At 45.0% G+C, this 12,500-nt stretch overlaps 1 long non-coding RNA gene and 1 pseudogene across 1 annotated transcript; one reads left to right on the top strand and one right to left on the bottom strand.

Moving 5' to 3' along the window:
• Positions 1-12,500, top strand: part of LOC127534502 (CXXC-type zinc finger protein 1-like) — a 28,806-nt pseudogene that overhangs the window by 9,434 nt on the left and 6,872 nt on the right.
• Positions 5,527-10,483, bottom strand: LOC127534514 (uncharacterized). Its single transcript, XR_007942667.1, has 20 exons — positions 10,359-10,483; positions 10,141-10,271; positions 9,923-10,031; positions 9,727-9,834; positions 9,167-9,358; positions 8,969-9,056; positions 8,793-8,924; positions 8,441-8,572; positions 8,223-8,396; positions 8,091-8,178; positions 7,937-8,024; positions 7,849-7,892; positions 7,675-7,804; positions 7,459-7,608; positions 6,983-7,112; positions 6,743-6,940; positions 6,457-6,698; positions 6,065-6,218; positions 5,871-6,002; positions 5,527-5,634 (listed from the first exon to the last, which is right to left on the bottom strand). It is a non-coding gene; the product is annotated as an uncharacterized LOC127534514 (long non-coding RNA).

Here is a 12,500-nt window from a genome sequence, read left to right as displayed (position 1 = left end):
AAATAAACACGCATTTAAACGGTCGGCAATGCTTTGCCAGGCAGCGTCTGGAGCTTTATTTATCAACCGTGTTGCCTTTTCTTGTGATAATCTCCCTGTAGTCCTCGTACAACTCCGAAGAGAAAGTCTCCGCTCTGTTTTTAGACATAATATCATCATTTCGACGATCGACACGTCGGGGCTTTTTATCTCCCCGGACGCGCGCTCAGCCGCAGCTTGGATCAGCCTGGCTTGAATAAGCGTCTCTGAAAAACAGCTGAGCCTCGTTGGTGGAACTACTTGCAGCTGAGATTAAAGTTGCCGCTTATTCAAGCCACGCTTACCGGCGTAAGCCCAGCCTGTTTTAGCCAGCTTCCTGGAATACCCCCCTGAACGTTTGTTTACACACTCCTGTGTTTGTTTATCAGTGTTTGTGTTTATTAATGTTTGTGTTTATTAGTGTTTGTTTATCAGTGTTTGTGTTTATTAGTGTTTGTGTTTATTAATGTTTGTGTTTATCAGTGTTTGTTTATTTGTGTTTGTGTTTATTAGTGTTTGTGTTTATTAATGTTTGTGTTTATCAGTGTTTGTTTATTTGTGTTTGTGTTTATTAGTGTTTGTGTTTATTAATGTTTGTGTTTATCAGTGTTTGTTTATTTGTGTTTGTGTTTATTAGTGTTTGTGTTTATTAATGTTTGTGTTTATCAGTGTTTGTTTATTTGTGTTTGTGTTCAGATCAAGCGTTCGGCCCGGATGTGTGGAGAATGTGACGCCTGTCTGAGGACAGAGGACTGCGCTCAGTGCGACTTTTGCAAAGACATGAAGAAGTTCGGAGGTCCGAACAAGATCCGACAGAAGTGTCGGCTGAGGCAGTGTGAGGTCCGAGCCCGGGTACGTAGTCATGGTAACCAGTTAGAATAAAGATCAGTAGATACAGTTAGCCATTAGCAGTTAGCTGTGTGTTAGCAGTTAGCTGTGTGTTAGCTGTGTGTTAGCAGTCAGCTGTGTGTTAGCAGTTAGCTGTGTGTTAGCAGTCAGCTGTGTGTTAGCAGTGTGTTAGCTGTGTGTTAGCAGTCAGCTGTGAGTTAGCAGTTAGCTGTGGGTTAGAAGTGTGTTAGCTGTGTGTTAGCAGTCAACTTTGTGTTAGCAGTCAGCTTTGTGTTAGCAGTTAGCTGTGGGTTAGAAGTGTGTTAGCTGTGTGTTAGCAGTGTGTTAGCTGTGTGTTAGCAGTGTGTTAGCTGTGTGTTAGCAGTCAGCTGTGGGTTAGAAGTGTGTTAGCTGTGTGTTAGCAGTCAGCTTTGTGTTAGCAGTTAGCTGTGGGTTAGAAGTGTGTTAGCTGTGTGTTAGCAGTGTGTTAGCTGTGTGTTAGCAGTGTGTTAGCTGTGTGTTAGCAGTCAGCTGTGGGTTAGCAGTGTGTTAGCTGTGTGTTAGCAGTCAGCTGTGGGTTAGCAGTGTGTTAGCTGTGTGTTAGCAGTCAGCTGTGGGTTAGCAGTTAGCTGTGTGTTAGCAGTCAGCTGTGTGTTAGCAGTCAGCTTTGTGTTAGCAGTTAGCTGTGTGTTAGCAGTCAGCTTTGTGTTAGCAGTTAGCTGCGTGTTAGCAGTTAGCTGCGTGTTAGCAGTTAGCTGCGTGTTAGCAGTCAGCTGCGTGTTAGCAGTCAGCTGTGTGTTAGCAGTTAGCTGTGTGTTAGCAGTCAGTTGTGTGTTAGCAGTCAGCTTTGTGTTAGCAGTCAGCTTTGTGTTAGCAGTCAGCTGTGTGTTAGCAGTCAGCTGTGTGTTAGCAGTTAGCTGTGTGTTAGCAGTCAGCTGTGTGTTTTCAGTTAGCTTTGTGTTAGCAGTCAGTTGTGTGTTAGCAGTCAGCTGTGTGTTAGCAGTTAGCTTTGTGTTAGCAGTTAGCTTTGTGTTAGCAGTCAGTTGTGGGTTAGCTTTGTGTTAGCTGTGTGTTAGCAGTCAGCTGTGGGTTAGCCATTAGCTGTGGGTTAGAAGTGTGTTAGCTGTGTGTTAGCAGTCAGCTTTGTGTTAGCAGTTAGCTGTGGGTTAGAAGTGTGTTAGCTGTGTGTTAGCAGTTAGTTGTGTGTTAGCAGTCAGCTGTGTGTTAGCAGTGTGTTAGCTGTGTGTTAGCAGTCAGCTGTGTGTTAGCTGTGTGTTAGCAGTCAGCTGTGTGTTAGCAGTTAGCTGTGGGTTAGAAGTGTGTTAGCTGTGTGTTAGCAGTCAGTTGTGTGTTAGCAGTCAGCTGTGTGTTAGCAGTGTGTTAGCTGTGTGTTAGCAGTCAGCTGTGTGTTAGCAGTGTGTTAGCTGTGTGTTAGCAGTCAGCTGTGGGTTAGCAGTTAGCTGTGTGTTAGCAGTCAGCTGTGTGTTAGCAGTGTGTTAGCTGTGTGTTAGCAGTCAGCTGTGGGTTAGCAGTTAGCTGTGTGTTAGCAGTCAGCTGTGGGTTAGTAGTTAGCTGTGGGTTAGAAGTGTGTTAGCTGTGTGTTAGCAGTCAGCTGTGTGTTAGCAGTGTGTTAGCTGTGTGTTAGCAGTCAGCTGTGTGTTAGCAGTTAGCTGTGTGTTAGCAGTCAGCTGTGTGTTAGCAGTTAGCTGTGTGTTAGCAGTTAGCTGTGTGTTAGCAGTCAGTTGTGTGTTAGCAGTTAGCTGTGTGTTAGCAGTGAGCTAGGTGAGTGACAGGAAAGACATCACAGACTCCGCCCTCCACAGTTGCATCTGATTGGACGAGTCATTCATTTCTGGGCAATCCTGGATTTCAAGCGAAGACGACACCTCATCAGTTTATCCAGATGTTCGTGAGACCAGCTGCTGAGTCTGTTTCCTTTAGTTGACTGTCAGACTGAGCGAGAAACAACGACAGAACCCGAGTGTGCTTGATTTGGTTCATTGTGACAAAATTAACAAAAAAGGCTGCCAGAGTTACTAAGAGCGTTAAACACAACAGCAGCACCGCTGGATAACAGAAATAATGAATTAATTTGTGCACGTGAAAAGTGAACAGGTTAGAACCAGAAGCATCCCAACACTAGGGAACATCAGGGAACCATCAGGGAACATCAGGGAACATCAGGGAACATCAGGGAACCATCAGGGAACATCAGGGAACCATCAGGGAACATCAGGGAACATCAGGGAACATCAGGGAACCATCAGGGAACATCAGGGAACATCAGGGAACATCAGGGAACCATCAAGGAACATCAGGGAACATCAGGGAACCATCAGGGAACCATCAGGGAACATCAGGGAACATCAGGGAACATCAGGGAACCATCAGGGAACATCAGGGAACATCAGGGAACCATCAGGGAACATCAGGGAACATCAGGGAACCATCAGGGAACATCAGGGAACCATCAGGGAACATCAGGGAACCATCAGGGAACCATCAGGGAACATCAGGGAACCATCAGGTTCTCAGGAGTTCCTGACGGTGTCACAGATCTGATTTCCATAAAGACCGGGCCGTTTCTAAATTCTGCGTACATAGATCCGTACTCGTGTACTTGGTGAGAACGCATCGAGGCTAAAGTCTATTTGGAACACCAGAGTACTCGATGACGTCATCGTCTTGGTTCTTCTGCTCCGGTTCTTTTTACTGTGAAAAACAACCAAATGGAATAGATAAAATAACACAGCTTTGGATGTTCATGTTTTTTTTTTAATGTTTTAGAGCCGCTGATCTATTGACAGCTGTAGTTTGTGATGAACTGAACCGTCTCATTCTCAGTTCTGTCAGTGGATCCACAAAAACTTTTCAGAAACTGATCACTGAAAAATAGTAAACCTTCAGGAGGACACCTCATAAACAGGATGGATGGTTTACACTTTTATTATTGACTGAACTACACTCAGCAGGACTTCTGGATGCTGAACATCATCACTGAATGACAGAGACGGGTAGAGTAGCCAAACACTGTACTTTAGTAAGGGTAACGTTACTTCAAAATAATGTCACTCAAGTAAGAGTAAAGTATTTGGTGAGAAGACTACTCGAGTACTGAAAGTACTGAGTAACTGTTTGATTGTAATGTCTGATTTGTTTTTTTAGAAATGATGAGATCAGACAGACAAAAATGTAAAATAATGTCAAAGTTCTGGTATTTCCAAATAATAAAACCAAAAAAAAAAAATAGCAAAAATAAACAACATCTTTACAAAATGACAAGTTAAGGCACAAGAAACACAAATTTCCAAATCTCAGTTTTTCACAACATAAAGCTTTGAAACAAATACCTGTAGTAAGGTCATGTTTGTATGTCTGAACAGTGAAAACTACTTCCAGTGACAACACATACTGTGTTTCACTTCCCTCCAAATGGCCCAGGCTCAGTAGAGAGAAAATAACCTTAGAACTATGGCTGGACCTGAATATCCTAACCCCCCACCCACATGGACCTATCAAGCCTGACGTCACGCTTCACTTAGCCTGTGTTAGTAAACAGAAGACAAAAGCAGAAGACACACATATCTATGCTCATATCGGACTCCGATGCAAGTCAAACTTGTAGAAAACACCCCCGTTTTTTCATTCCCTGTCTGCAACGTGTGAAGAGTTTGTGCCGCTGATGTGACCACAGGATGACGTCTGGTGAAACGGAGTCACGTGATTCTTGTTGCTGCGTCTGATTGGTGAATCACGGTCATGTGGTAGATCTACTGGGGGCATCTCTCCAGCAAAATAAAGCAGATCTAATGTGGTAAATGAAAAGTAATGAGTGGAGTGTAGCCCGGTGTAACAGAGTCATAGCAGCGTTTCTTCTTCACAGATCTACTCAAGTAAAAAGTATGGCAGAGAGAAACTGCTCTCAGAAGTGTTTTTTTTTTAAGTTACGTAAATAAATGAGACGGAGTAAATGTAACTCGTTACTACCCACCTCTGCTGATTAATGAGAGAATATTTCATGTCAATGACTTTACTCACAACCTGAACACAGGTGAGCTCTTCTTCTGTCTGCCAGGTAACAAAACAAAAACCTTTTCAAACATCAGCAGCATCTGATCAAACAGGTCTGATGAGAGGAACATTTACTTCTGGCTTCAACAATTCAATTCATATTTTGAACAGTTTAATTTTACTGAATTACAAAATGCTTAAATACAATTCAGCATTTTTTATCCTCCAGTCTCCATGAGCAGCATCCTGCTGGTCCAGATGCTGCAGAGGATCTGCTTTCTTCACGTCCCTGCAATAAAATATTATTAACTGTTATTTTTAATGCACAGTAACAGTCAGAGGAATAGAACAAAGTCGTACTACAGGTAATGAAGATAATAATTCAGAAGCACACAGTCAGCGATGGAGTAAAACATTAAAATATGATCTCATGAATATTAACTTTAACTTGTTTCAAACCAGTTTTTCTCTGAACAATAAAAAATACACTGAGGCCGAAGTGTGACCGTTAGAAAAACGACTTATATCCCCGTTTAACCCTATAGAACCGTCAGAGAACCTCTATAGAACCGTCAGAGAACCTGTACAGAACCGTCAGAGAACCTCTATAGAACCGTCAGAGAACCTGTACAGAACCATCAGAGAACCTCTATAGAACCGTCAGAGAACCTATAGAACCGTCAGAGAACCTCTATAGAACCGTCAGAGAACCTGTACAGAACCGTCAGAGAACCTCTACAGAACCGTCAGAGAACCTCTATAGAACCGTCAGAGAACCTGTACAGAACCATCAGAGAACCTCTATAGAACCGTCAGAGAACCTATAGAACCGTCAGAGAACCTGTACAGAAACGTCAGAGAACCTCTACAGAACCATCAGAGAACCTCTATAGAACCGTCAGAGAACCTATAGAACCGTCAGACAACCTATAGAACCGTCAGAGAACCTCTACGGAACCGTCAGAGAACCTCTATAGAACCGTCAGAGAACCTCTACAGAACCGTCAGAGAACCGCTATAGAACCGTCAGAGAACCTCTACAGAACCGTCAGAGAACCTCTACGGAACCGTCAGAGAGCCTCTACGGAACCGTCAGAGAACCTCTACGGAAGCGCTATAGAACCGCTATGGAACCATCAGAGAACCTCTATAGAACCGTCAGAGAACCTATAGAACCGTCAGAGAACCTATAGAACCGTCAGAGAACCTCTATATAACCGTCAGAGAACCTCTACGGAACCGTCAGAGAACCTCTATAGAACCGTCAGAGAACCTCCATATAACCGTCAGAGAACCTCTACGGAACCGTCAGAGAACCTCTACAGAACCGTCAGAGAACCTCTATAGAACCGTCAGAGAACCTCTACGGAAGCGCTATAGAACCGCTATGGAACCATCAGAGAACCTCTATAGAACCGTCAGAGAACCTATAGAACCGTCAGAGAACCTATAGAACCGTCAGAGAACCTCTATATAACCGTCAGAGAACCTCTACGGAACCGTCAGAGAACCTCTATAGAACCGTCAGAGAACCTCCATATAACCGTCAGAGAACCTCTACGGAACCGTCAGAGAACCTCTATAGAACCGTCAGAGAACCTCTACGAAACCGTCAGAGAACCGCTATAGAACCGTCAGAGAACCTCTATAGAATCGTCAGAGAACCGCTATAGAACCGTCAGAGAACCTCTATAGAACCGTCAGAGAACCGCTATAGAACCGTCAGAGAACCTCTATAGAACCGTCAGAGAACCTCTACGGAACCGTCAGAGAACCTCTATAGAACCGTCAGAGAACCGCTATAGAACCGTCAGAGAACCTCTATAGAACCGTCAGAGAACCTCTACGGAACCGTCAGAGAACCTCTATAGAACCGTCAGAGAACCTCTACAGAACCGTCAGAGAACCTCTATAGAACCGTCAGAGAACCTGTATGGAACCATCAGAGAACCTCTATAGAACCGCCAGAGAACCTCTACAGAACCGTCAGAGAACCGCTATAGAACCGTCAGTGAACCGCTATAGAACCGTCAGAGAACCTGTATGGAACCATCAGAGAACCTCTATAGAACCGTCAGAGAACCTATAGAACCGTCAGAGAACCGCTATAGAACCGTCAGAGAACCTATAGAACCGTCAGAGAACCTCTACAGAACCGTCAGAGAGCCTCTACGGAACCGTCAGAGAACCTCTACGGAAGCGCTATAGAACCGCTATGGAACCATCAGAGAACCTCTATAGAACCGTCAGAGAACCTATAGAACCATCAGAGAACCTCTATAGAACCGTCAGAGAACCTCTATATAACCGTCAGAGAACCTCTACGGAACCGTCAGAGAACCTCTATAGAACCGTCAGAGAACCACTATAGAACCGTCAGAGAACCTGTACAGAACCATCAGAGAACCTCTATAGAACCGTCAGAGAACCTATAGAACCGTCAGAGAACCGCTATAGAACCGTCAGAGAACCTATAGAACTGTCAGAGAACCTCTACAGAACCGTCAGAGAGCCTCTACGGAACCATCAGAGAACCTCTACGGAAGCGCTATAGAACCGCTATGGAACCATCAGAGAACCTCTATAGAACCGTCAGAGAACCTATAGAACCGTCAGAGAACCTATAGAACCGTCAGAGAACCTCTATATAACCGTCAGAGAACCTCTACGGAACCGTCAGAGAACCTCTATAGAACCGTCAGAGAACCTCTATATAACCATCAGAGAACCTCTACGGAACCGTCAGAGAACCTCTACAGAACCGTCAGAGAACCTCTACAGAACCGTCAGAGAACCTCTACAGAACCGTCAGAGAACCTCTACGGAAGCGCTATAGAACCGCTATGGAACCATCAGAGAACCTCTATAGAACCGTCAGAGAACCTATAGAACCGTCAGAGAACCTCTATATAATCGTCAGAGAACCTCTACGGAACCGTCAGAGAACCTCTATAGAACCGTCAGAGAACCGCTATAGAACCGTCAGAGAACCTCTATAGAACCGTCAGAGAACCTCTATAGAACCGTCAGAGAACCTCTACAGAACCATCAGAGAACCGCTATAGAACCGTCAGAGAACCTCTATAGAACCGTCAGAGAACCTCTATAGAACCGTCAGAGAACCTCTACGGAACCGTCAGAGAACCGCTATAGAACCGTCAGAGAACCTCTATAGAATCGTCAGAGAACCTCTACGGAACCGTCAGAGAACCGCTATAGAACCGTCAGAGAACCTCTATAGAACCGTCAGAGAACCTCTATAGAACCGTCAGAGAACCTCTACGGAACCGTCAGAGAACCTCTACAGAACCGTCAGAGAACCTCTATAGAACCGTCAGAGAACCGCTATAGAACCGTCAGAGAACCTCTACAGAACCGTCAGAGAACCTCTACGGAAGCGCTATAGAACCGCTATGGAACCATCAGAGAACCTCTATAGAACCGTCAGAGAACCTATAGAACCGTCAGAGAACCTCTATATAACCGTCAGAGAACCTCTACGGAACCGTCAGAGAACCTCTATAGAACCGTCAGAGAACCTCCATATAACCGTCAGAGAACCTCTACGGAACCGTCAGAGAACCTCTACAGAACCGTCAGAGAACCTCTATAGAACCGTCAGAGAACCTCTACGGAACCGTCAGAGAACCGCTATAGAACCGTCAGAGAACCTCTATAGAATCGTCAGAGAACCTCTACGGAACCGTCAGAGAACCTCTATAGAACCATCAGAGAACCGCTATAGAACCGTCAGAGAACCTCTATAGAACCGTCAGAGAACCTCTACGGAACCGTCAGAGAACCTCTATAGAACCGTCAGAGAACCTCTACAGAACCATCAGAGAACCGCTATAGAACCGTCAGAGAACCTCTATAGAACCGTCAGAGAACCTCTATAGAACCGTCAGAGAACCTCTACGGAACCGTCAGAGAACCGCTATAGAACCGTCAGAGAACCTCTATAGAATCGTCAGAGAACCTCTACGGAACCGTCAGAGAACCGCTATAGAACCGTCAGAGAACCTCTATAGAACCGTCAGAGAACCTCTATAGAACCGTCAGAGAACCTCTACGGAACCGTCAGAGAACCTCTATAGAACCGTCAGAGAACCTCTACAGAACCGTCAGAGAACCTCTATAGAACCGTCAGAGAACCTGTATGGAACCATCAGAGAACCTCTATAGAACCGCCAGAGAACCTCTACAGAACCGTCAGAGAACCGCTATAGAACCGTCAGTGAACCGCTATAGAACCGTCAGAGAACCTGTATGGAACCATCAGAGAACCTCTATAGAACCGTCAGAGAACCTATAGAACCGTCAGAGAACCGCTATAGAACCGTCAGAGAACCTATAGAACCGTCAGAGAACCTCTACAGAACCGTCAGAGAGCCTCTACGGAACCGTCAGAGAACCTCTACGGAAGCGCTATAGAACCGCTATGGAACCATCAGAGAACCTCTATAGAACCGTCAGAGAACCTATAGAACCGTCAGAGAACCTGTAGAACCGTCAGAGAACCTCTATAGAACCGTCAGAGAACCTCTATATAACCGTCAGAGAACCTCTACGGAACCGTCAGAGAACCTCTACGGAACCGTCAGAGAACCTCTATAGAACCGTCAGAGAACCACTATAGAACCGTCAGAGAACCTGTACAGAACCATCAGAGAACCTCTATAGAACCGTCAGAGAACCTATAGAACCGTCAGAGAACCGCTATAGAACCGTCAGAGAACCTATAGAACTGTCAGAGAACCTCTACAGAACCGTCAGAGAGCCTCTACGGAACCGTCAGAGAACCTCTACGGAAGCGCTATAGAACCGCTACGGAACCATCAGAGAACCTCTATAGAACCGTCAGAGAACCTATAGAACCGTCAGAGAACCTCTATATAACCGTCAGAGAACCTCTACGGAACCGTCAGAGAACCTCTATAGAACCGTCAGAGAACCTCTATATAACCGTCAGAGAACCTCTACGGAACCGTCAGAGAACCTCTACAGAACCGTCAGAGAACCTCTATAGAACCGTCAGAGAACCGCTATAGAACCGTCAGAGAACCTCTGTAGAACCGTCAGAGAACCTCTACGGAACCGTCAGAGAACCGCTATAGAACCGTCAGAGAACCTCTATAGAATCGTCAGAGAACCTCTAGGGACCGTCAGAGAACCTCTATAGAACCGTCAGAGAACCTCTACAGAACCGTCAGAGAACCTCTAGGGACCGTCAGAGAACCTCTATATAACCGTCAGAGAACCTCTACGGAACCGTCAGAGAACCTCTATAGAATCGTCAGAGAACCTCTAGGGACCGTCAGAGAACCTCTATAGAACCGTCAGAGAACCTCTACAGAACCGTCAGAGAACCTCTATAGAACCGTCAGAGAACCGCTATAGAACCGTCAGAGAACCTCTGTAGAACCGTCAGAGAACCTCTACGGAACCGTCAGAGAACCTCTATAGAATCGTCAGAGAACCTCTAGGGACCGTCAGAGAACCTCTATAGAATCGTCAGAGAACCTCTAGGGACCGTCAGAGAACCTCTATAGAACCGTCAGAGAACCTCTACAGAACCGTCAGAGAACCTCTATAGAATGGTCAGAGGGTTAGGGTCACATCTCCAAACTGTTGGAGTGAATTTTTAATCAGACTTTATCTGATGAACTGACCACATATTTCACGTTTACATAACAACTTTCTCACCTGAAACAAACTGAAAAGCACATTTTCTACCATAATAACAGCAGTACAGTGCAGTGATTTTAATTTTTGTCAAGAATCAACAACAAATGGGACACAATCGTGAAGTGGAACGAAATTTATTGGATATTTTATACTTTTTAACAAATAAAAACCTGAAAAGTGGGGCGTCCAATATTATTCAGCCCCCTTGCATTAATACTTTGTAGCGCCACCTTTTGCTGCAATTACAGCTGCAGGTCTCTTGGGGTATGTCTCTATCAGTTTTGCACATCCAGAGACTGAAATTCTTGCCCATTCTTCCTTGCAAAACAGCTGGAGCTCAGTGAGGTTGGATGGAGAGCGTTTGTGAACAGCAGTCTTCAGCTCTGCCCACAGATTCTCCATTGGATTCAGGTCTGGACTTTGACTTGGCCATTCTAACACCTGGATACGTTTGTGAACCATTCCATTGTAGATTTGGCTTTATGTTTTGGATCATTGTCCTGTTGGAAGATAAATCTCCGTCCCAGTCTCAGGTCTTTTGCAGACTCCAACAGGTTTTCTTCCAGAATGCTCCTGTATTTGGCTCCATTCATCTTCCCATCAATTTGAACCATCTTCCCTGTCCCTGCTGAAGAAAAGCAGGCCCAAACCATGAGGCTGCCACCACCATTTTTGACAGTGGGGATGGTGTGTTCAGGGTGATGAGCTGTGTTGCTTTACGCCAAACATATGGTTTGCATTGTGGCCAAAAGTTGGATTTTGGTTTCATCTGACCAGAGCACCTTCTTCCACATGTTTGGTGTGTCTCCCAGGTGGCTTGTGGCAAACTTCAAACCAGACTTTTTATGGATATCTTTGAGAAATGGCTTTCTTCTTGCCACTCTTCCATAAAGGCCAGATTTGTGCAGTGTACGACTGATTGTTGTCCTATGGACAGACTCTCCCACCTCAGCTGTAGATCTCTGCAGTTCATCCAGAGTGATCATGGGCCTCTTGGCTGCATCTCTGATCAGTCTTCTCCTTGTTCCAGGTGAAAGTTTAGAGGGACGGCCGGGTCTTGGTAGATGTGCAGTGGTCTGATACTCCTTCCATTTCAATATGATTGCTTGCACAGTGCTCCTTGAGATGTTTAAAGCTTGGGAAATCTTTTTGTATCCAAATCCGGCTTTAAACTTCTCCACAACAGTATCTGGGACCTGCCTGGTGTGTTCCTTGGTCTTCATGATGCTCTCTGCACTTTAAACAGAACCCTGAGACTTTCACAGAGCAGGTGCATTTATACGGAGACTTGATTACACACAGGTGGATTCTATTTATCATCATCAGTCATTTAGGACAACATTGGATCATTCAGAGATCCTCACTGAACTTCTGGAGTGAGTTTGCTGCACTGAAAGTAAAGGGGCCCAATAATATTGCACACACCCCACTTTTCAGTTTTTATTTGTTAAAAAAGTTTAAAAATATCCAATAAATTTCGTTCCACTTCACGATTGTGTCCCACTTGTTGTTGGTTCTTGACAAAAAAATAAAATTTAATATCTTTATGTTTGAAGCCTGAAATGTGGCGAAAGGTTGAAAAGTTCAAGGGGGCCGAATACTTTCACAAGGCACTGTACTCCCAGAAAATCTTCTGTTACCTCTGAAAGTTTCCTCCTTCTTTCCTGCTGGTCTAAATGCATTCTGGGTTATTTGGCCGCTCCAAGTCCACACTAGTCTGGTCCGATGCAGTCTCCATAAATGTGGGTGGAGCCAGAACACTTCCAGGTATCACTTCTGTTCTCGTTCAGATGCGTTCTTTGGATTGGATCTGTACTCAGCCTCTGACTGATGACGTTTCATGAGTACATGAGAACATGTGTTGAGTAACGGCCCTGAACTTTGACAGGAGGAGCAGCATCATGGCCTCCCATAATGCACTGCACAGACAAAAAGAAGACATGACAGCTGCTGAG

The sequence above is a fragment of the Acanthochromis polyacanthus genome, chromosome 6 (assembly GCF_021347895.1).
Source record: "Acanthochromis polyacanthus isolate Apoly-LR-REF ecotype Palm Island chromosome 6, KAUST_Apoly_ChrSc, whole genome shotgun sequence".
Classification (NCBI taxonomy): domain Eukaryota; kingdom Metazoa; phylum Chordata; class Actinopteri; family Pomacentridae; genus Acanthochromis; species Acanthochromis polyacanthus.
This window is presented reverse-complemented; position numbering and strand designations above follow the sequence as displayed.